At 44.4% G+C, this 23,588-nt stretch overlaps 2 long non-coding RNA genes across 2 annotated transcripts; both read right to left on the minus strand.

Annotated features, from left to right (window-relative positions):
• Positions 1-1,167: 1,167 nt before the first annotated feature.
• Positions 1,168-5,517, minus strand: LOC149456347 (uncharacterized). Its single transcript, XR_016313898.1, has 3 exons — positions 5,423-5,517; positions 3,474-3,547; positions 1,168-1,397 (listed from the first exon to the last, which is right to left on the minus strand). It is a non-coding gene; the product is annotated as an uncharacterized LOC149456347 (long non-coding RNA).
• A 2,325-nt stretch (positions 5,518-7,842) lies between these two features.
• Positions 7,843-12,416, minus strand: LOC149456348 (uncharacterized). The gene is made up of 3 exons (XR_016313899.1): positions 12,331-12,416; positions 11,890-12,123; positions 7,843-7,904 (listed from the first exon to the last, which is right to left on the minus strand). It is a non-coding gene; the product is annotated as an uncharacterized LOC149456348 (long non-coding RNA).
• Between the last annotated feature and the right edge of the window lie 11,172 nt (positions 12,417-23,588).

Raw genomic sequence — 23,588 nt, forward strand, 5'->3', positions numbered from 1 at the left:
CATTCCTCCCGTGGAGGTCTGAAGCTGGGAAATTAAGGTGATCGTGTTGAGCCAGCATTGCTAGTTGCCACCCATTATGGTCACCTTGTTCAAAAAAATTGTTGTTTGCTATTGAGAAGATCCAATCTGGTGATTTCAAGTGAAGGTGCAATTCTCTTTTGGCCATGGAGAGGTCAAAGTTAGTGGAGGAACGTACTACCAAATATGCAGCAGATCCCTCTGAAACTGACTACTGTAAGGTGTGGGTGGTAGTGGTTTGTGCTTTGCGGACCACAGCAATAGAAGAAATGTATTGTTACATGGGATGCCTTTTAAGGCATATACAAGAGGACATCTGGAGAGGATGACCCAGCATTATTGTCCCAAAACTCACTTAGCAACGGTGGAATAGCATTTGCAACATGGGTGGGAGATCCAGTGGGGTCCCAATCGCCAGAGGGAGGCATTACGAGAAGAGGGAGAGCGGAGCGTCAGGGCCAATGGACAATGGTCCGACAATCCGCTAGGTAGGTAGGAAGCAGTTAGAATATCCGCCAACAATGCGGGGTTAGCAAAATCCAGGTCAATACGAGAGGAAGTTTTATAGGATGTGGAGAATACAGGAATAAGATCGAGTGGTAGGATGTTTCCATCTCCAAACTTCTTCCAACCCTGCCGCCCGTGCCCAATTAACCAGATCAGCGGAAAAATATTTTGGGGGGTAGGTTTGTCCAGGTCGGGAACCAAGGTGGCATTAAAGTCCTCCATGAGTAGCAATTTAGTGGGACAGTGCAGGGGAAGCCTCTCCAGGAGTGTACATAGCATTGTGGAGGAGAAGGGCGGAGGGATATTTATCGAAGCGACCACATATTTTCGACCCCATAGCGTGAAAATCATCAAAACATATTTCCCTTGTGGGTCAGTATGAATGGTCTCAAGCACACAGGGCAGGGATTTGCTAACCAGGATGGATACCCCTCTGGCATAAGTGTAATAAGTAGCAGGGAAGGCCCTCTGAATCCAAGTCAAATAGTAGGACCATCAGTCCATACAGACAAGCCGACATCTCTATAGGCTCCATTTATTATATTCTACTTGAATTCAGAGACCATTTAATCCAAATACAAGCAAACTGACCATTATATCTAGTTTAAAAACATAGATTAAAAAAAGATGGCAAGACATTACTTTGGTTAAAAAATATGTCAACATTTTATTGAACAATCATTTGTATTACATATTCGAGACAATGGTAGAGAACAGTCATGAAGTGATCACAAAGTGGCTTCGGCTTGATGCTCATCACAGAACAAAATTGTGAAGGAAATCGGGCAAATTGATGAAGATAATGTCGTTGGGATGATTGTAGTTCACCTTGACCTTGCTCACACTTCAACACTGCTAGTTCAGTCGAGCAGCTAAAAAGAGGAGAGGGATAGGATTAGAGATGACACATTTGCAAGCATAGTATGGAAACTGAATTTCAACTTTTGCAGCCAAATTGGGACAACACCTACTTATTCGTTACATGTTCCCATCAACATAGCATAACTTAAAGTACATTTTTAAAAATTGAAAAACCTTTTTAGGTGCTTTATACTTAAAATGTTTACATGCTCTCCCTGCTTTTGTGATGTTTAGAAGAGGACTGTGGAGTTGTGATGCTGGGCACACACCAGTCTGTCATTCAACCCAGCTGCTGAAAAAAAAAAAAAAAAAAAACTGAAGCGCTCAGGAGGAGCTTGCTGTACTAATGAGCTCAGTAAAAGTGGGACTCAGCGAGCGCTTAATAATAGCAGCTAGTACACTAAAAAGTAAACCGTATACCTTCTAAAATTACAAATATATATATGTGCAGCGCTAAAATGGATAGGCATAAATAACTGTATAATCTCACGGATATATAAAATGCTAGATATACATTACTGATGATCCGGAATAAAAATAAAAATAAATATATATATATATATATATATATATATATATATATATATATATCCCAAATAAAGTACTAATTATCCGGAGAAATATGATGTCATGGTGGATAATCAAAGAAATTAAGAATGTCCAAACAAATGTAAAAAAAGAAAAAATGAGAGTTCCAATAAATATCAGTAATCCAGATAAATGTGAATCTTGTTATCCCAGTAGTAGGCTGACTTCTTACCACCCCAGGCTCCAGAGGGTTATCCATCCCAGGTTGTATTCCACCCTACCGTAGAGGGGACCTCTGGCTGATTACTACATATTAACATAATGCGTCTGGTGAGTGTGCATTTTTACTATACCCTGCACGTCACCGGACTATTTGTTTCCTACGGGGATAACAAGATTCACCTTTATCCAGATTACTGATATTTATTGGAATTCTCATTTATCTGTACTAATGAGCTGCTCTTCTGCTGAGCTTTTGTGTTCTAACAGGGGGAGTACCCCCCACCCCAACACACTTGCCATTGGCTGCCAACACTGATTGGATGTGGAGTTTTCTGGCACGCCTGTTTGGCTGGATTTTCATAGGCGGGTGTACACACAGGCCGAATGTCATACGGTTTCTATTGAACTGGCCAATACCAGCTGATATTCAGGCCATGTGTACAGGACTTGAGGCTGCCCAGTAATTCTTAAAAACAATTTCTACCTTCTTGGATATTTCTAAAAAAAAAAAAAAATGGGTCATGGTTGATTCTAAGTACTCATACAGAGAATGTCAGGGAAGCAATAGAAAAAGGTTGGAAGACTGATGGATGGAAGCAACCAACCATTCTTCAACTGTCAGACCGAATGCTAATTCTATGAACAGATTTCCCTATAAAGGCAATACTCTGAAGCTGTACAAAACCCTAATGGCAGGAATATACGGTAAGAAAATCGTATGAAAAATTTTGTTAAACAAATTATCAACCCAGGATGTTATAACTGGTAATGATATTGTGAACTAAAAAAAGTTGTCATTTCACATGCGAACGAGCGATTTTCTATGCGGTGGTATGACAGTCATATAGGAAAAAAAAAAAAAATCTATCAAGCTCCATCACGCATGAGCGGAAACAGAAGATGACCTGGACGTTCATGAAGAAACAAGGGGTGTACGAAGATGCCTCCACTTCGGAGCCTGCAAAGTATCTATTAATATGTTCTAACGCCAGTCACAAAGAATAATGCTGGTTCTGGGCGGCAGGGTGTGGCTATAAGGTCACACGCACATTGCATCACTTCCACTTGTATGGAAGACATCAACACTACGTATTGCTTGACGAACAATTTTTTTCGACTGGTTAATATGGGCCACGATTTCGACCAACGAACAAACACTGATCGGTCTTACCGTGTATTCCTGCCATTAGTCAGACCAGAATTTAAAATTCTGCACATCTTAAGGCAACCTATTCCAAATGTAAAGAATGAAACAAATAGTTTTTCATAATGCAGCAACATCCATACACGTAGGACAGCCAACACTGGAGGTGATTTATTCTTACAAAACACTATACCTTTGCACTGGTACGGACTAGTATGACAATGTTTCTCTCCATTTTCTCTCCACTCAGCAAACATGACCCTGAAGCTGAAGGGGGGAGACAAACAAGGATGAAGTGCCATGTCCTCCTCAGCCAATTACATCATTGGTTGTTGGAATGCAAGCAGCTGGCCCTCAAGGTGTCCAAGGCTGTAATGCTACAAAATGAAAATCTATGGCTTGTGAAACAAAAGGCCAAGGCATTCTTGTTGAAAGACTGTTCTAGACAATGCAACAAACACTCCAGCCAGAGTGTCCATTATTGGACTTAAGAAAGCTTTAAAAAAGAGATTAAAAACAATTCTGATTTGAAGAAAAAAAAAAACAAACATACAGGTACTGCATTGCACGCTTTAAAGTTATTCTAAGGCATAAATTTTCTTAAAATAACAGACATGTCATACTTACCTGCTGTGTGCGGATTTTGCACAGAGCAGCCCAGATCCTCCTCTTCTTGGGTCCCCTGCTGGAGCTTAGTCCCTCCCTCCTGTCACGTGCCCCCATGGCAAAGAAGCCTTCCATGGAGGCACCCGAGAGCATGTCATTGCTCCATGTGTCCATTCACACACGGAGATGGACTCTGCCCACCCTCTCTCTTCTAATTTGCACACTGGCTGTGATTGACTGCAGTGGGAGCCAAAGGCTCCTGCTGCTGTCTCAGCCAATGAGTAGAGGGAGTCCCAGAATAGCATACTGGATTTGAACATAAACTATGAAGCAAAAGTGAACTAGCATTGTAGAACAGACATTGCTACATTGGGCTTTTAGGAGTAATGGAATTGTTGAGGGAGGTGTGAACCTATTTGAAGTGGGAGTGGCACGTCTGACCTTTTCCCCAAGGGGATAAGGATTCTGACGTAGTACCAGAAGTCTGACCCAGGAATAGAGATTGTTGATTTTGGCTTGGCCGAAGCGTTTGTTGACTCTAGTATGGTGCCCTCATACGCTAATCAAGAAAAACTCAGAACCATTCCAAAATCAACTCTCTGTATTCCCAGGAAGAAAGGATGAACAGTTCTAGGACAATCCTCCCATTTCCATCATAAGCCATAATTGAGCGTTTGGACCAACTGTGAGGCTGCAATGAGGCAGTGGGAAAGGAGACTGAATCATATCCAGCCCCGGCCTTCTCAGAGGAGTGGGCACTCCTCCCTAATCCAGCAAAGTCTCAGATTGACTCAGTCTCCAAGCCCGCTGCTACATAGCAGCTTTGCAATTGGTCCAGATGCCCAACCATAGCTCACAACGGAAAGTTAAGAATGTCCTACAACAGTAGACCCTTTACTTCCAGAGAGTGGGGGCACTCTCCTTAGACTTTCCCAAGAGGGATCAGAGTGAAATCCTTGCTTAGCCTTCCGTCCCTGTAGTCTGCTGAAAGAGAACTCCTTGAAACCGGTAACCTGCAGGGTAAGCCCAAGTTGTGGGCTGGAGAGACTAACTGAGCGCCTGACGAAGCTGTATTGCGTGGCCCTGATCCTTCAAAGCTCAGGAAAGTCTCAGCCTACAACCCAGGAGCTCCTTCTCAGCTAGAGACTTCAGACTGAACCAGAAAGACTCTCCAATCCCAGGAGTTAAAGAGTTATGATAACATTTCAGAACTCTGGTGATATTCAGCAAACTATAGACTATACTTATTATTTGGCAATACATTTAGTAAATTTAATTTTGGGTCCACAAAACATTGTGGCTAACCCAAGTCATGAATTATGATAAAAGCTCATAACTCAAATCTGTTGATATTTTGCAAGCTATAGACTATCATTCATAACTCAGCTTAGGAATGCATTCAAGTAAATTCATTTTTGGGTCCACAAAACTGTGTTGCTAACCCATGCCATGAGTTATAATAAAAGCTCATAACTCTGGCGATACCTTTTGCAAGTAATAGACTATCATTCTGAGCTTTTTATATTAGGTACCTACCATCCACCAATGCTGCAGGAGCAGAAAAGGGTTTCCATCTTGATCGGTGTTATTCATGGTTTCTCCATGTTGCTTAGAGAGATCATGGCTTCCGTCTAGACACAGAAAACAAAATTTACAATAGCATAAGGCCTACTTCTCCCAAGTATAATGAAATCTTAATTTTGGGTTAAATAACACAATTTAAACATGTCATGATGTAGAGGTTCTCATTGCGAACATAAAATGCTGCTGTCTGGCTATTATTCCTAACCCCTGGTTTAGGTGTGTTCCAAGTCACGTACCCCTGAATAGGCAGATTTATTAAGGTCCAAGTTAGAAGTCTCTATGCATACTTGTTCTGGTTATAGATTATACAATTTTCTATTCCTCCACCATGGATGAAAGGAAAGAAAATCGCTCGATTCCCACATCAACACAGTCAATGTTGATGGGAGAATCCCTCCCACAGCAGTATGGTCTTTGCCATCAGGGAGTGTTGGGAGCCTTCCCTGCCGAAAGAACACAAATGATCACTGTGGGTGGCTACAGCTACCAGCAGTGCTCTCATGAGAGAAATCTGACAGGCTGGTTGTACTAAAGAAGTTTGATGGATCGACTTCAGTACAACCAGGCCATCCAAAGATGGATCGAATCTTGCACGATCCCTACTAAACCTGATGAAACTTGATTAATCTATGGTCAGCTTTAATGTTACAGATTATCAGCAAGACAGCCAGACAATTGATATTTTTAGAAGGAGAAAACCATAAGGAAAGCTTCTATTGTTTTATATTTACCGCTAAAGAATTAAACAAAAAAAAAAAAAAAAATAAGGACTTTTTATATATAAAAAAAAAAAATATATAAAAAATGATTTTATTGAAAAATGGCAAAGAAAGTCCATAGAGACAGTTTTGACTGATAATTCTTTGTGGCCATAATTGGTCCAATCATTACTGTCAAATTAATACTACCCCACATATGTTGCAAAATAGTCAAATTTGGACATAATTATACGTTTGAAGATTGAGGACGTCAAAACTTAACAGAGGAAGTGGAGGTTAAATCTGACAGAATACATTTCAAAGAATATCGTTTGTGATTATTTTATAGATATATGAAAGGAAACTGTTACATGCATTCTTATTTCAGGTCAACCTGCTCTTCCCCGATGAAGATTTTGAAGGTGATAAAACATGTTGGTCTTCATATGTATAATCAGGTCAACATTTGACTGATCTCCTGTAACATGTGAGGTGATTTTGTCTGACAGTAAAGATTGGGCCAGTTATTGGACACAAAGAATTCATCGGCCGAAGCGGTATGTTTCAATAAAACAATTATCAATTGTTAGATGTGTTTTTGATGCCTAAAAAAAAATCCTAGTCAAAGTTTAATTCTTTGTAATAATTATTATTACAAGATATTAAAATTATATACATTATAAAAAAAAAAAAAACAACCACACCACACACATTTTAAAGCATTCCAAGTCAGCATGTACAGCAATGTTTTATCAGTTCGCTGGCTTGGACTTGGACACATTTGCATTCTCTGTTGATCAAAACGATATACACAGTGTCAAAACTCAGCCTCAGAAAAAAAGTGTGTCCATGAGCAGGGGCGGACTGACAACTCATGGGGCCCCCGGGCAATAGGGGATCATGGGGCCCGTGTCCTTGCCCAAACTCAAAAAAGCCTTTGAAAAAAGGTACCAGGGGCATCTCATGGGGCCCCCTACAGACCCCGGGCAGTGCCAGAGTTTCCAAATGGTCAGTCCGCCCCTGTCCATGAGCATACCCACCTATAGCTGACACCAGAGACCATGGGCTTGTCATTTACTGGTAAGGCTTTATTGGCCCCTGTAATGAGGGCTCATTTTTCTTAAAACAAACATGTCATACCTGCTGTGTGCGGATTTTACACAAGGCAGCCCAGATCCTCCTCTTCTTGGGTCCCCTGCCGGTGCTTAGTCCCTCCCTCCTGTCGCGTGCCCCCATGGCAAAGAAGCTTGCTATGGAGGTACCCGAGCATGTGCACTCCCCAGCCATTGCTCCATGTGTCCATTCACACATGGAGATGGACTCTGCCCCACCCTCTCTCTCTTCTCATTTGCACACTGGCTGTGATGGACTGCAATGGGAGCTGAAGGCTCCTGCTGCTGTCTCAGCCAATGAGTAGAGGGAGTCCCAGGATAGCATAGACTCCAGTTAGAATCACTGGATTGGGGGGAATCCTGCACAGAAAAGGATTTTTTATCTTGATGCATGAAGATAAAAACCCTTCAGACTTTACACTTTAAACCAAAAGAGCCCATCTTCTTAAGCTTGTAGGCAGAAATGTCAAAATACATAATAAAAGGCAATTAACCAATTACATCCCATTATCCCTGGAAATCTCAATAATAAAAAGGTTTCATTTAGATACTTGCCTATTTCCCACGTTTTAAATCAAATCGCAGTGCCTTGCCAGAACCCAGCCATGCTGCTCATCCACTTATCTGAAAGGAGATAGAGGTTCTACTTAAAAAAAACACAAGGGGATGACAAGGGGCATTAAGCCCCAATAATTTATCAAATTTTAAAAAAATTATATCGACTAAATTTTAATAGACAAATCTGATATTGTATAAGCTGGGAAAGTATTTTACGGTTATAAAAAACTACTTTAGAAGACTCAACCATCCAAATTATGAGCATGGCACGTGAATGCTGCTCTGTTGGGACCACAGAGAACCTACAATTAATGGGAAATAATTTACAATGGCATTCTACACTGCTCCAAGGTGGGCATGAATGAGCAGTCAATGGGGAATTACCAGCATTGTATACAAACAATGCTACAGTGGGCTCGGGGGGTCCTATCTAAATGCTGCTCCAGCAAATGAGCAGCAAGGGATGGCTATGAGCATTGCGTCTGAATGCTGCTCTGTTGGGACCACAAAGAGCATATGCGCAAAGGGAAATCATTTGCAATGCCTTCTACACTGCTCCAGGGTGGGCATAAATGAGCAGTGAAGGGGAATTACTGGCATTGTATACAGACAATGCTAAAGTGGACTTCAATTCACAACACATCATCCACATTTCAGATCATCGCTCCAGTCAAGGAGACCATGGCTATGTGCGATGCATATGAATGCTGCTCTGTTGGGACCACAAAGAGCCTGCAATCAATGGGAAATCATTTGCAATCGCATTCTACACTGCTCCAAGGTGGGCATAAATGAGCAGTCAATGGGGAATTACCAGCATTGTATACAAACAATGCTACAGTGGGCTTGGGGGGTCCTATCTAAATGCTGCTCCAGCAAATGAGCAGCAAGGGATGGCTATGTGCATTGCGTTTGAATGCTGCTCTGTTGGGACCACAAAGAGCCTGTAACCAACGGGAAATCATTTGCAATGCATTCTACACTGCTCCAGGTGGGCAAAAATGAGCAGTGAAGGGGAATTACTGGCATTGTAGACAAACAATGCTACGGTGGGCTTGATTGCACAACATATCATTTGCATTTTATAGAAAACCCCACTCAAGTCAATGAGTGCGTCACTATGGGCATTGCGTATGAAGAGTGCTCTGTTGGGATCACAAAGAGCATATGCACAAAGGGAAATCATTTGCAATGCATTCTACACTGCTCCAAGGTGGGCATAAAAGAGCAGCAAAGGAGATTTACTGGCATTGTATACAGACAATGCTAAAGTGGACTTCAATTCACATCATTGGCATTTCAGATCATTGCTCCAGTCAAGGAGACCATGGCTATGTGCGATGCATATGAACGCTGCTCTGTTGGGACCACAAAGAGCCTGCAATCAATGGGAAATCATTTGCAATCGCATTCTACACTGCTCCAAGGTGGGCATAAATGAGCAGCCAATGGGGAATTACCAGCATTGTATACAAATAAACAAACAATGCTACAGTGGGCTTGGGAGGTTTTATCTAAATGCTGCTCCGGCAAATGAGCAGCAAGGGATGGCTATGAGCATTGCGTCTGAATGCTGCTCTGTTGGGACCACAAAGAGCCTGCAACCAACGGGAAATCATTTGCAATGCATTCTACACTGCTCCAAGGTGGGCATAAATGAGCAGTGAAGGGGAATTACTGGCATTGTAGACAAACAATGCTACGGTGGGCTTGACTGCACATTTCATCATTTGCATTTTATAGAAAACCCCACTCAAGTCAATGAGTGATCTACTATGGGCATTGCGTATGAAGAGTACTCTGTTGGGAACACAAAGAGCATATGCGCAAAGGGAAATCATTTGCAATGCATTCTACACTGCTCCAGGGTGGATATAAATGAGCAGTGGAGGGGAATTACTGGCATTGTATACAAACAATGCTAAAGTGGACTTCAAATCACAACACATCATCAGCATTTCAGATCATGGCTCCAGTCAAGGAGACAATGGCTATGTGCGATGCATATGAATGCTGCTCTGTTGGGACCACAAAGAGCCTGCAACCAATGGGAAATCATTTGCAATGCATTCTACACTGCTCCAAGGTGGGCATAAATGAGCAGTGAAGGGGAATTACTGGCATCGTAGACAAACAATGCTACGTTGGGCTTGATTGCGCAACATATCATTTCATAGAAAACCCCACTCAAGTCAATGAGTGCGTCGCTATGGGCATTGCGTATGAACAGTGCTCTGTTGGGAACACAAAGAGCATATGCGCAAAGGGAAATCATTAGCAATGCATTCTACACCGCTCCAGGGTGGGCATAAATGAGCAGTGGAGGGGCATTACTGGCATTGTATACAGACAATGCTCAAGTGGACTTCAATTCACATGATGGGCATTTCAGATCATTGCTCCAGTCAAGGAGACAATGGCTATGTGCGATGCATATGAATGCTGCTCTGTTGGGACCACAAAGAGCCTGCAATCAATGGGAAATCATTTGCAAATCGCATTCTACACTGCTCCAAGGTGGGCATAAATGAGCAGCCAATGGGGAATTACCAGCATTGTATACAAACAATGCTACAGTGGGCTTGGGGGGTCCTATCTAAATGCTGCTCCAGCAAATGAGCAGCAAGGGATGGCTATGTGCATTGGGTCTTAATTAAAAAGGGGGGGGGGGGGGGTTCGTGGGGCAGTGGTAAGGGCGTTTTGCTGATTATTTTATGTTTAAATCCAGTATCCAAAATGAATAACTGGCATTGTAGAACAGACGTTGCTACATTTGGCTTTTAGGAGTAATGGAATTGTTGAGGGAGGTGTGAACCTATTTGAAGTGGGAGCGGCACATGTCTGACCTTGTCCCCAAGGGGATAAGGATTCTGACGTAGTACCAGAAGTCTGACCCAGGAATAGAGATTGTTGATTTTGGCTTGGCCGAAGCGTTTGTTGACTCTAGTATGGTGCCCTCATACGCTAATCAAGAAAAACTCAGAACCATTCCAAAATCAACTCTCTGTATTCCCAGGAAGAAAGGATGAACAGTTCTAGGACAATCCTCCCATTTCCATCATAAGCCATAATTGAGCGTTTGGACCAACTGTGAGGCTGCACTGAGGCAGTGGGAATGGAGACTGAATCATATCCAGCCCCAGCCTTCTCAGAGGAGTGGGCACTCCTCCCTAATCCAGCAAAGTCTCAGATTGACTCAGTCTCCAAGCCCGCTGCTACATAGCAGCTTTGCAATTGGTCCAGACGCCCAATCATAGCTCACAACGGAAAGTTAAGAATGTCCTACAACAGTAGACCCTTTACTTCCAGAGAGTGGGGGCCCTCTCCGTAGACTTTCCCAAGAGGGATCAGAGTGAAATCCTTGCTTAGCCTTCCATCCCTGTATTCTGCTGAGAGAGAACTCCTTGAAACCGTTAACCTGCAGGGTAAGCACAAGTTGTGGGCTGAAGAGACGCACCGAGCGCCTGTATTACGTGGCCCTGATCCTTCAAAGCTTTGGAAAGACTCAGCCTACAATCCAGGAGCTCCTTCTCAGCTAGAGGCTTCAGACTGAACCAGAAAGACTCTCCAATCCCAGGAGTTAAGGAGTTAAAGAGTTATGATAACATTTCATAACTCTGGTGATATTTTGCAAGCTATAGACTCTACTTATTTGGCAAAACATTTAGTAAATTTAAATTTTGGGTCCACAAAAGTGTGTGGCTAACCCAAGTCATGAGTTATGATAACAGCTCATAACTCAATCTGTTGATATTTGGCAAGCTATAGACTACTTATTTGGTAATACATTTAATAAATTTAATTTTGGGTCCACAAAACATTGTGGCTAACACAAGTCATGAGTTGTGATAAAAGCTCATAACTCAATCTGTTGATATTCAGCAAGCTATAGACTCTACTTATTTGGGAATACATTTAGTAAATTTAATTTTGGGTCCACAAAAGTGTGTGGCTAACCCAAGTCATGAGTTATGATAAAAGCTCATAACTCTGGCTATACATTTTGCAAGTAATAGACTATCATTCTGAGCATTTTATATTAGGTACCTACCATCCACCAATGCTGCAGGAGCAGAAAAGGGTTTCCATCTTGATCGGTATATTCATGGTTTCTCCATGTTGCTTGGAGAGATCATGGCTTCCCATGTTCCTTGGAGAGATCATGGCTTCCCATGTTCCTTGGAGAGATCATGGCTTCCCATGTTCCTTGGAGAGATCATGGCTTCCCATGTTCCTTGGAGAGATCATGGCTTCCCATGTTCCTTGGAGAGATCATGGTTTCCGTCTAGACGCATTAAGGAAAACTTACAATAGCATAATGCCTACTTACCCCAAGTATAATGAATTCTTAATTTTGGGTTAAATTCATTTTTGGGTCCACAAAACTGTGTGGCTAATCCATGCCATGAGTTATAATAAAAGCTCATAACTCTGGCAATACCTTTTGCAAGTAATAGACTATCATTCTGAGCTTTTTATATTAGGTACCTACCATCCACTAATGCTGCAGGAGCAGAAAAGGGTTTCCATCTTGATCGGTGTATTCATGGTTTCCCATGTTGCTTGGAGAGATCATGGCTTCCGTCTAGACGCATTAAAGAAAACTTACAATAGCATAATGCCTACTTACCCCAAGTAGAATGAAATCTTAATTTTGGGTTAAACAACACAATTTAAACATGTCATGATGTAGAGGTTCTCATTGCTAACATAAAATGCTGCTGTCTGGCTATTATTCCTAACCCCTGGTTTAGGTGTGTTCCATGTCACGTACCCCTGAATAGGCAGATTTATTAAGGTCCAAGTTAGAAGTCTCTATGCATACTTGTCCTGGTTTAGTTACTCTTACACAAGCCATAGATTATACAAATTTTCTATTCCTCCACCATGGATGAAAGGAAAGAAAATCGCTCGATTGCCACATCAGCACAGTCAATGTTGATGGGAGAATCCCTCCCACAGCAGTATGGTCTTCAGCCATCAGGGAAGGTTGGGAGCCTTCCCTGCTGATAGAACACAAATGATCACTGTGGGTGGCTACAGCTACCAGCAGTGCTCTCATGAGAGAAATCTGACGGGCTGGTTGTACTATAGTAGTTTGATGGATCTACTGCAGTACAACCAGGCCGTCCAAAGACGGATCGAATCTCGCATGATCTCTACTGAACCTGATGAAACTTGATTCATCTATGGTCAGCTGCAGTGTTACAGATTATCAGCAAGACAACCAAACATCATCAGCAATGATAGGGAGGGGGGGCATCCTTCCCCATCAGCAATGATAAGGGGGGGAGCCAGGCCTCCCAGTCAGCAATAAGGAGGGGGGGGCGGCCTTCCCACTCAGCAATGATAAGGGGGGGGGGGGAGCCAGGCTTCCCAGTCAGCGATAAGAGGAAGGGCATCCTTCCCCATCAGCAATGATAAGAGGAGGGGCATCCTTCCCCATCAGCAATGATAAGGAGGGGGGGGGGGCAGCCTTCCCCATCAGCAATGATAAGGAGGGGGGGGCAGCCTTCCCCATCAGCAATGATAAGGAGGAGGGGGGGCAGCCTTCCCCATCAGCAATGATAAGGAGGAGGGGGGGCAGCCTTCCCCATCAGCAATGATAAGGAGGAGGGGGGGCAGCCTTCCCCATCAGCAATGATAAGGAGGAGGGGGGGCAGCCTTCCCCATCAGCAATGATAAGGAGGAGGGGGGGGCAGCCTTCCCCATCAGCAATGATAAGGAGGAGGGGGGGGCAGCCTTCCCCATCAGCAATGATAAGGAGGAGGGGGGCAGCCTTCCCCATCAGCAATGATAAGGAGGAGGGGGGGGCAGCCTTCCCCATCAGCAATGATAAGGAGGAGGGGGGGCAGCCTTCCCCATCAGCAATGATAAGGAGGAGGGGGGGCAGCCTTCCCCATCAGCAATGATAAGGAGGAGGGGGGGCAGCCTTCCCCATCAGCAATGATGAGGAGGGGGGGCAGCCTTCCCCATCAGCAATGATAAGGAGGGGGGGGGCAGAATTTAAAATGTGTAAAATTGAGCGCTGGGTGTAGAGCATATAGTAGCTGCTAGCATTAAGGTACCTCGAGAACCTCTGCAGTAAAATGTTATAGAATAAAAAATTCAGCGCTACATAAATGGAGCAGTTCCATAAAATAAGTTAAAATACCGGTCTGTGACAGATAAAATCAATGGATAAATATCTTCTATATTATAATATAATAGAACAGTTCCCTAAAATAAAATACCGCTCTGTGACGAAGGTAAAACCAAATAGATTGATGTCTGTATGGTGGATGTAAAACCAATAAATTAATATCTTCTATGGCACAGATAGTGAACACATCTAATAGATTAATATCTTCTATGGCACAGATAGTGAACACATATATAGAAACAGCAGCAAAAAGTTCATTTAAGGTGCTGGGTGGTGGTGGTGATGTATACATAGATTCTCAATTCGTTGTGGTTAGGTGGCTTGTGTGATGAGAAAAGACAAACATTGCACTAACCAGATAGCGCGGGGGAATGTGCATGGAGTATGTAAGGCCGCTCCTGGTACTCCGGATATGGAATACTGGAACACAGCGGTGTCATCTATGAAGTGGCCACTAGATGTCATCCATCTGATATATCCAGGATCCAGGAATGTCACTCCCAGCTACCAGGGGAGGTTTCTGCTATACACAGCTCCCAGCAGCAGCAAAATACCTTCAACAACCAGCTCCCAGGAACATAAAGAGCCCGTAGAAAAGGTCTCCAATAGTGTGATATCGTTTATTAAATGTGATAACAAGTGGAGATAACTTACATTGGTGGCTCAGCCATCAGGAAACAGCTGGCCTAGCAGTACATGGACAAAAAAAACGCAGCGTAATGGCACTTCCCTGACGTGTATCGTGTTCATATACATCATCGGTGGGAATCCCTCTGATGTATATGAACACGATAAGCGTCAGGGAAGTGCCATTACACTGCGTTTTTTTTGTACATGTACTGCTAGGCCAGCTGTTTCCTGATGGCTGAGCCACCAATGTAAGTTATCTCCACTTGTTATCACATTTAATAAACGATATCACACTATTGGAGACCTTTTCTACGGGCTCTTTATGTTCCTGGGAGCTGGTTGTTGAAGGTATTTTGCTGCTGCTGGGAGCTGTGTATAGCAGAACCCTCCCCTGGTATCTGGGAGTGACATTCCTGGATCCTGGATATCTCTCAGATGGATGACATCTAGTGGCCACTTCATAGATGACACCGCTGTGTTCCAGTATTCCATATCCGGAGTACCAGGAGTGGCCTTACATACTCCATGCGCATTCCCCCGCGCTATCTGCTCAGTGCAATGTTTGTCTTTTCTCATCACACAAGCCACCTAACCACGACGAATTGAGAATCTATGTATACATCACCACCACCACCCAGCACCTGAAATGAACTTTTTGCTGCTGTTTCTATATAGGAGTTCACTATCTGTGCCATAGAAGATATTAATTTATTGGTTTTACATCCACTATATAGACATCAATCTATTTGGTTTTACCTTCGTCACAGAGCGGTGTTTTATTTTAGGGAACTGTCCCATTTTACATGTTCTATTATATTATAATATAGAAGATATTTATCCATCGGTTTTATCTGTCACAGACCGTTATTTTAACTTATTTTATGGAACTGATCCATTTATGTAGCGCTGCATTTTTTTATTCTGTAACAAGGAGGGGGGACAGCCTTCCCCATCAGCAATGATAGGGAGGGGGTGCCAGGTTTCCCCATCAGCAATAAGGAGGGGGGGGGGAACCTTCCCCATCAGCAATGATAAGGAGAGGGGGGGGCAGCATTCCCCATTAGCAATGATAAGGGGGGGGGTAGCCTTCCCCATCAGCAATAAGGAGGGGGGGGGGCAGCCTTCCCCATCAGCAATGATAAGGAGGGGGGGGGGCAGCCTTCCCCATCAGCAATGATAAGGAGGGGGGGGGGGGGGCAGCCTTCCCCATCAGCAATGATAAGGAGGGGGGGGGGCAGCCTTCCCCATCAGCAATGATAAGGAGGGGGGGGGGCAGCCTTCCCCATCAGCAATGATAAGGAGGGGGGGGGGCAGCCTTCCCCATCAGCAATGATAAGGAGGGGGGGGGGCAGCCTTCCCCATCAGCAATGATAAGGAGGGGGGGGGGCAGCCTTCCCCATCAGCAATGATAAGGAGGGGGGGGCAGCCTTCCCCATCAGCAATGATAAGGAGGGGGGGCAGCCTTCCCCATCAGCAATGATAAGGAGGGGGGGCAGCCTTCCCCATCAGCAATGATAAGGAGGGGGGGGGGCAGCCTTCCCCATCAGCAATGATAAGGAGGGGGGGGGCAGCCTTCCCCATCAGCAATGATAAGGAGGGGGGGGGCAGCCTTCCCCATCAGCAATGATAAGGAGGGGGGGGCAGCCTTCCCCATCAGCAATGATAAGGAGGGGGGGGCAGCCTTCCCCATCAGCAATGATAAGGAGGGGGGGGCAGCCTTCCCCATCAGCAATGATAAGGAGGGGGGGGCAGCCTTCCCCATCAGCAATGATAAGGAGGGGGGGGCAGCCTTCCCCATCAGCAATGATAAGGAGGGGGGCAGCCTTCCCCATCAGCAATGATAAGGAGGGGGGCAGCCTTCCCCATCAGCAATGATAAGGGGGGGGGCGCCCTTCCCTATCACTAATATTACACATTGTACTCTCCATGGAATAAGCCCCACTTATCACTGCACTAAAATGCAACAATTATCCACTAAAAACATTCCCCATTGATGATCAATAGAGGGGGGGGGGCATGCTTCCCATTTATCACTGTTATGGGGGGGGGGCATATGCTTCCCATTTATCACTGTTATGGGGGGGAGGGGCATGCTTCCCATTTATCACTGTTATGGGGCGGCGCATGTTTCCCATTTATTACTGTTATGGGGGGGGCCCATGTTTCCCATTTATCACTGATATGGGGGGAGGGTATGTGTCCCATTTGTCACAGATGAGTGACATGCTTCCCATCACCATTGGGGGGGGGGGGGAGGGCTGGGGGGGCGACATACTTCCCATCACCATTAAGGAAAAAATAAAATAAAATAAAAAAGGGCTGGGGGGCAACATACTTCCCATCACCAATGAAAAGGGAGTGGTGGGGACATGCTTCCCATCAGAAATAAAAAGGGGGGGAGGGGGACATGCTGCCCATCAGCATATGAAGAAAAAAAAAAAGTGGGGGGTATGCTTCCCATTGATCATCAGTACTTGCTTGTGTGAATACAAATCTAGGTTCCCCCCTCCAATAACAGAGGTGATAGGGATCCAACTGAAGAGAGACATGAGGAACATGGAGGGTTTATACTACAACTGCAGGGGGCAACATCTGGTGCAGCTCTGCCGAGGAACCAATCAGCTTCCAGCTTTTATGGTCAAAGCTTCATTGAACAAGCTGAGATTAGAAGCTGATTGGCTGCCATGCACAGCTGCCTCACATGTTGCACTCCCCAGTATTAGTACACCAACCCCAGGAACAGATTTGTCACATTTACACAAAAGTGCAGCAAAAAAAAAGCCTAAAATGTACCAAACAACCATAAGAAACTTCAACAAACTCCACTCACCCAGCATGTGGCTCATCAGACCATGTGCAAGTCAAAATGGCTGCCACTAGCACCGGTATTTATAGACCAGCCTCTTTTTTTTCTCACTCAACTTTATTTGCATCAAGACAAATGGACAAACTCTCAAAAAGGTTAAACACCACCATTTTCTTTTGAAATCGGTGCCTAGATGCCTCACTTTTCCTGGACATCTGCAGAGAAGGGAAAAAAAACTAAAATAAAAAGTAAAAAGAAATTTAAAAAAAAAAAAAAAAAAAAAAAAAAAGGTTGCATGTGAACTAAGAGCTGGTCAGCTGACACTTCCAGCCACACCTCTTCATCTGTAACCCCTTCTAGCCCAGATCCAGTGTTGCTTTTCTGCATTGCAGTGCTAGACCTTGCCTGACATCCGGCTCACACCTCAGCATTTTCTGTAGCGGTTTGCAGAAACACTCTACAGTCCATTCAGCATGATTTCCTATGGGACACGTTCTCACCTGTGCGTTTTCACCCGTTGCGTTTTTTTGGAAAGGGTCAGGGACTTTTTTGAAAGCAAAAAGTTGCGTTTTTTTGGTTCTATAGACTTCAATAGAAATGCTGCAGAAAAACATGTATTGTGTTTTTGACGTTATTTTTATGCGTTTTGCATTTTAAATCTGCCTAGCAACAAGAAAAATAAAAAAAATAAAAAAACCCGCAACACATCAAAAATGTAGAAAAATGCAAAACGCATTGCAGAAAGGGCTCAAAGTCTTATTCAGGCCATAGACGGGTCGACAATTGGCCGATTGTTCGGACGTAAAAAAAATCGTCCGATTTTCGCACCGTTAGTGGGTTAATTGGTCGGCCGTTTTTTGGGTTTTTGGTGCTTTTTTTTTTTTGGTCAAGTTGTAAAATTTGCGGCCGATTTTGACCATCGGCCAATTTTCCCGGCAATGATGGGCAAATCGGCCGATCGTTTTACCGATAAAAAATCTGCGCATGAGCCGTGACCTGCAAGAAGAAGAAGAAGAAGAAGAAAAGAATTCCAGTCCGCTATTATATTTGACATGAAAGTATTGCAGTTGCAACAATGTATCCATTTGTATCCGAATAAAACCATCTGTATCCGAAATGGATACAAATAGATACATTGTTGCAACCGCAAGACTTTCATGTCAAATATAATAGCGGAGCTCTCTGCAGGGACAGAACTAATTAAAGGCCATAGACAGGATGAAAATCGGCTGATTTTTTTTTTTACTGTTGGTGGTAAAGTCGGCCAATCGAACGAACGATTTTTTTTTTTTTATATATTAAAAAACGGCCGTGTTTCGACCCATCTATGGCCTGCATTGGGCTGGGCTCACACCTATGCAGTTTGCATTTGTTCCGTTTCTGAAGTGCATTTTGCGGTTTTTTTGCACATGCGTTTGACGTATTGTACGTTTTTTTTTTCTTGTTGCTAGGCAGATTAAAAGCGCAGCAGAAACGCACTGCATGATTAAAATGCAAATCGCTTCAAAAGCGCAGCAGAAACGCACTACATGATTAAAATGCAAATCGCAGCAGAAACGCACTACATGCTGAGCCTTTCCAACAAAACAAACGCACCGGGTGAAAACGCAGAGATGTCAACGCCTCCCATAGGCAATCATGCTAAATGGACTGCAGTGCGTTTCTGAAAACCGCCGCAGAAACCGCTTCGCTGTGAACCTAGACGAAGATTTTTTACAGAAGAAAAAAAAAATAGTTTGTGACTTTTTTGGTGAAATTCAGTTAGTAAATTAGACAAATGGGTTATTTACCATATTTTTCGCTCCATAAGATGCACTTTTTCCCCCAAAAATGGGGGAAAATGTCAGTGCGTCCTACAGAATGAATATGGAGCGGCCGGTCTGGTATTCCCACCGCTGCAGTGTCTATCGGACCGGCCGCTCAGCTCTTCTCTGCAGCAGAACCTCACCTGATCTTCCAGCGCTGTGCAGTCTTCCCGTGCCTGCTTCTTTAGTCTCCGGTCATCCCCTGTACCGTGTCCGCAGTCTCTGGTCATCTCCTGTACTATGTCTGCAGTCTCTGGTCAACTCCTGTACTGTGTACGCAGTCTCTGGTCATCTCCTGTACTGTGTCCGCAGTCTCTGGTCATCTCCTGTACTATGTCCCCAGTCTCTGGTCATCTCCTGTACTGTGTCCGCAGTCTCTGGTCATCTCCTGTACTGTGTCCGCAGTCTCTGGTCATCTCCTGTACTATGTCCGCAGTCTCTGGTCATCTCCTGTACTGTGTCCGCAGTCTCTGGTCATCTCCTGTACTATGTCTGCAGTCTCTGGTCAACTCCTGTACTGTGTCCGCAGTCTCTGGTCATCTCCTGTACTATGTCCCCAGTCCCTGGTCATCTCCTGTACTGTGTCCGCAGTACATTGGTTCAGAATATATTTTTCTTGCTTTCAGCCTCTAAAACCTAGGCGCGTCCTATGGAGCGAAAAATACGGAAATAATGCAAAGTGCAATAAGTCATGCGGACGTCACTATAGTAACCTGAAATGTGATTGGGTGCTACGGGTTACTACATGGTTACCAAGTGTCCCATGATATGCAGGGTGTCAGTGGGGTGATGGGTGCTGGAACACAAAGCAGCCGCCATTGTAGTCCAGGGGAACGTGCGATTAGAAAAACAACCACTGACACCAATGTTTATTTCTGCTCTCACTGACACCAATGATATGGGGCTTCTATATGTCACTGACACCGACTTACCACTTAGCCCGGGTTCACGCAGATGCAGTGCAGAAATCGTACCGGTTTCTGTGCTATTTCTGCACCGCATCATAAAACGCACCTCGTTCATGCAAACCGCTGCTGGTGTGTATTTTCAGTTAACAACACCTGGAAATCAGGTCGTAAAACACGGTGCGATGTGCAAAATCAGATTGCATGTATGTGAACACCCACCCAATCCGAATCTGGTGCAGACAAGAAAATGGGTCCTGGACTTGTTTGGTGCAGATGCGGTGCGTTTTGAGCCGTACAAAAATGTATGGCTCAAAAATGCATTGCACAGAAATCGCATGTGATTTGCGCTGAATGCGGTGCGGTTCCTGTGCCAATTACATGCGATGTGCTGTGCTAGAGTGGACCGGGGATTACACCAATAACACAGCTTATTTTTACTGCCCATATCACCAATGTTGGGGAATATTATACTACGATGACACCAAAATGGAGCTAGTTTTGTTCCCACCAACACCATCAGTGGGGCTTATTCCCACCTACTGACACCGATATGGAGCTTATTTTATTCCCACCAACAATAGTGCATATGCTCTTCTACTGACACCAATATAGGGCTTATTCCCATCTACTGACACCGATAAGGGGCTTATTTTATTACCAATTGCGCACATTCCCTCCTAGTGACACCGATATGAGGCTTATTTTAATCCCACCAACAATGGGGTTTATTCCCTCCTACTGACACCGATATGGGGCTTATTTTATTCCAACCAACAATGGCGCTTATTCGCTCCTATTGACACCAATATATGGGGCTTATTCTCTGCTACTGACTCTGATAAGGGGCTTATTTTATTCCCACCAACAATGGCGCTTATTATCTCCTACTGACACTGATATGGGGCTTATTCCCTCCTACTGACACCAATATGGGGCTTATTTTATTCCCACCAACAATGGCTCATATTCCCTCCTACTGACACCGATATGGGGCTTATTCCCTCCTGACACTGATATGGGGCTAATTTTACCCACACAATGACACCAACGATCAGACTTATTCTACTCACACTGACACCAACAATGGGACTTACTTGACTCCCACTCAGTGATATGTAGCTCATTTTAATTCCCTGACACCAACAACAGGGGGACTATTTTATTGCTACTGACACCAATGATGGGGCTTATTTTTCTCCTCCTGACAACAATGATGGGGCTAACTCCCCTCCATTGATACCAATATGGTGCCCATTTCCTCCCACTGACAATATGGGGCTTTTTTGACTCCCAGGAATACCAACAATATGGGGCTTCTTTTCCTCTTACTGACATCAATGATATGGGACTAATATTGCTTCCGCTAACACTAATACAAAAGGTTTACATATCCTCCTACTGACACCAATGATGGGGCTTATTCTCTGCTACTGACACCAATGATGGGGCTTACTTTAACCCTAATGACACCAAGGGTGAGGCTTATTTTATTCCCACTGACACCAATGACGGCTTATTTTTCCTCCCAATGATATCAAACAATGGGGATTAGTTTATCCCATGGTCAGTCTGACCCTGTATAGGACTTATTTTCCTCCTGCTGATACCAATGAGAAGGCTTATTATCCACTTACTGACACCAAAAACTGAGATTATTTTTACTCAAAATTACACAAAGGAATTAGTTTATCTTACTGATATCAGTGATTTTTTATTCCTTCTGACACCAGGGCCAGTTGGAGTCCCTAATCGCACAAATTACTTGAACGAGCAGCAACATGCGAACAGCGTTGGCCATGGCCATTGATTTGTACAAAAACTATAAAGAAACCACCAATCACCAAACAGTAAGCGAAAATCAATCCTAAACGACACTCACCAGCCACCTTATTAGGTACACACAGGCGGACTGACAACTCATGGGGTCCCCGGGCAATAGGGGATCATGGGGCACCTGTGTCCTTACCCAAACTCAAAAAAAGCCTATGAAAAAAGGTACCAGGGACATCTCATGGGGCCCCCTACTGACCCCGGGCCCTCGGGCAGTGCCCGAGTTTCCAAATGGTCAGTCTGCCCCTGGTGAGAGCACACCCAACAGACACAATTGGTGGAAGAGACTCCTATGCAGTAGGAGGAGGATTGCACTAGAGATAAGATAAAGATACTAGTCATAAGCAGGGGCGGACTGACCATTTGGAAACTTGGGCACTGCCTGAGGTCAGTAGGGGGCCCCCTACTGACCCCGGGCCCTTGGGAGATGCCCGCGTTTCCAAATGGTCAGTCCGCCCCTGTGTCAGAAGGACTAGTTTTACTGTGAGGAACCCTCAATAGGAGTGAAACTATTAAAGCAAGGGGTGACTGAACCAGCGCTTTCAGAACCAAGCCTAAGTCCCACTAAGGCAGTGTTTCTCAACTCCAGTCCTCATGGACCCCCAACAGGTCATGTTTTCAGGATTTCCATTATTTTGCACAGGTGATTTGATCAGTTTCACGTCCTTAGTAATTACCACAGCTGTTTCATCTGAGGGAAATCCTGAAAACATGACCTGTTGGGGATCCATGAGGACTGGAGTTGAGAAACACTGCACTAAGGGAACAAGGATTTCCTTGGGGGTCACATACGAATGGTCACCTCCATGAAGCATCTGGTCAATGGCTCTTCTACCCATCTGCAGCCTGAGAGGGAGGATAAGGCAGAGATTTATACTTTCATGGAGTTGTATGCCATACAAACTCTAGCGCGGGTTCTAAAATCAGGGATATTGGCTAGACAGGACATATGACCAACGGTGGGTCTTATGGTTCTGGAGTATTTGCATTTAAAGCTTCTAAAATAATACAAAAACACCATAATTTGCAGTCTTTGAGCGCCCCATGTTGCCCCCTCCTACCTTTCTCCAGTCTACCATGGAACAGACAGGTGTGCCAAGCTCATATCTGCACAAACAAATATGGAGACAATCGTATTAACCTCTTACAAAAAAAACAGGTACACGGTCCCTTGAAGACCCATCTGCCTTCATCAACTTCAGAGGTATCAGTAGGTGAGGTTGGGCAGCCCTTCCAGAAGCAGACACAGAATCTGAGACAAAACTAATCAGATCTCCAGGAGCTCAAGTCTACCTCACCAGAGAGAGAAGCCAAATCCTCCATTGACTTCGAAGACTTTTCACACCATTCCTTGGTGGCTGGAGGTCACTGTCCCCTATCACCCCATCTCCTTGTCCCCATCGTCCACCATTAGACTGAAAGTAAAGCCAGGAGAGCAGTGCGGCACACGCTTAGGTTTACAACCGAACACATTAATTACACAGGGGCGGACTGACAACTCATGGGGCCCCCCGGCAATAGGGGATCATGGGGCCCCTGTGTCCTTGCCCAAACTCAAAAAAGCCTATGAAAAAGGTACCAGGGGCATCTCATGGGGCCCCCTACTGACCCCAGGCCGTGCCCGAGTTT

Source organism: Staurois parvus, unplaced genomic scaffold (genome assembly GCF_062004578.1).
Source record: "Staurois parvus isolate SC_StPar_1 unplaced genomic scaffold, SC_StPar_1.0 ptg000363l, whole genome shotgun sequence".
Classification (NCBI taxonomy): domain Eukaryota; kingdom Metazoa; phylum Chordata; class Amphibia; order Anura; family Ranidae; genus Staurois; species Staurois parvus.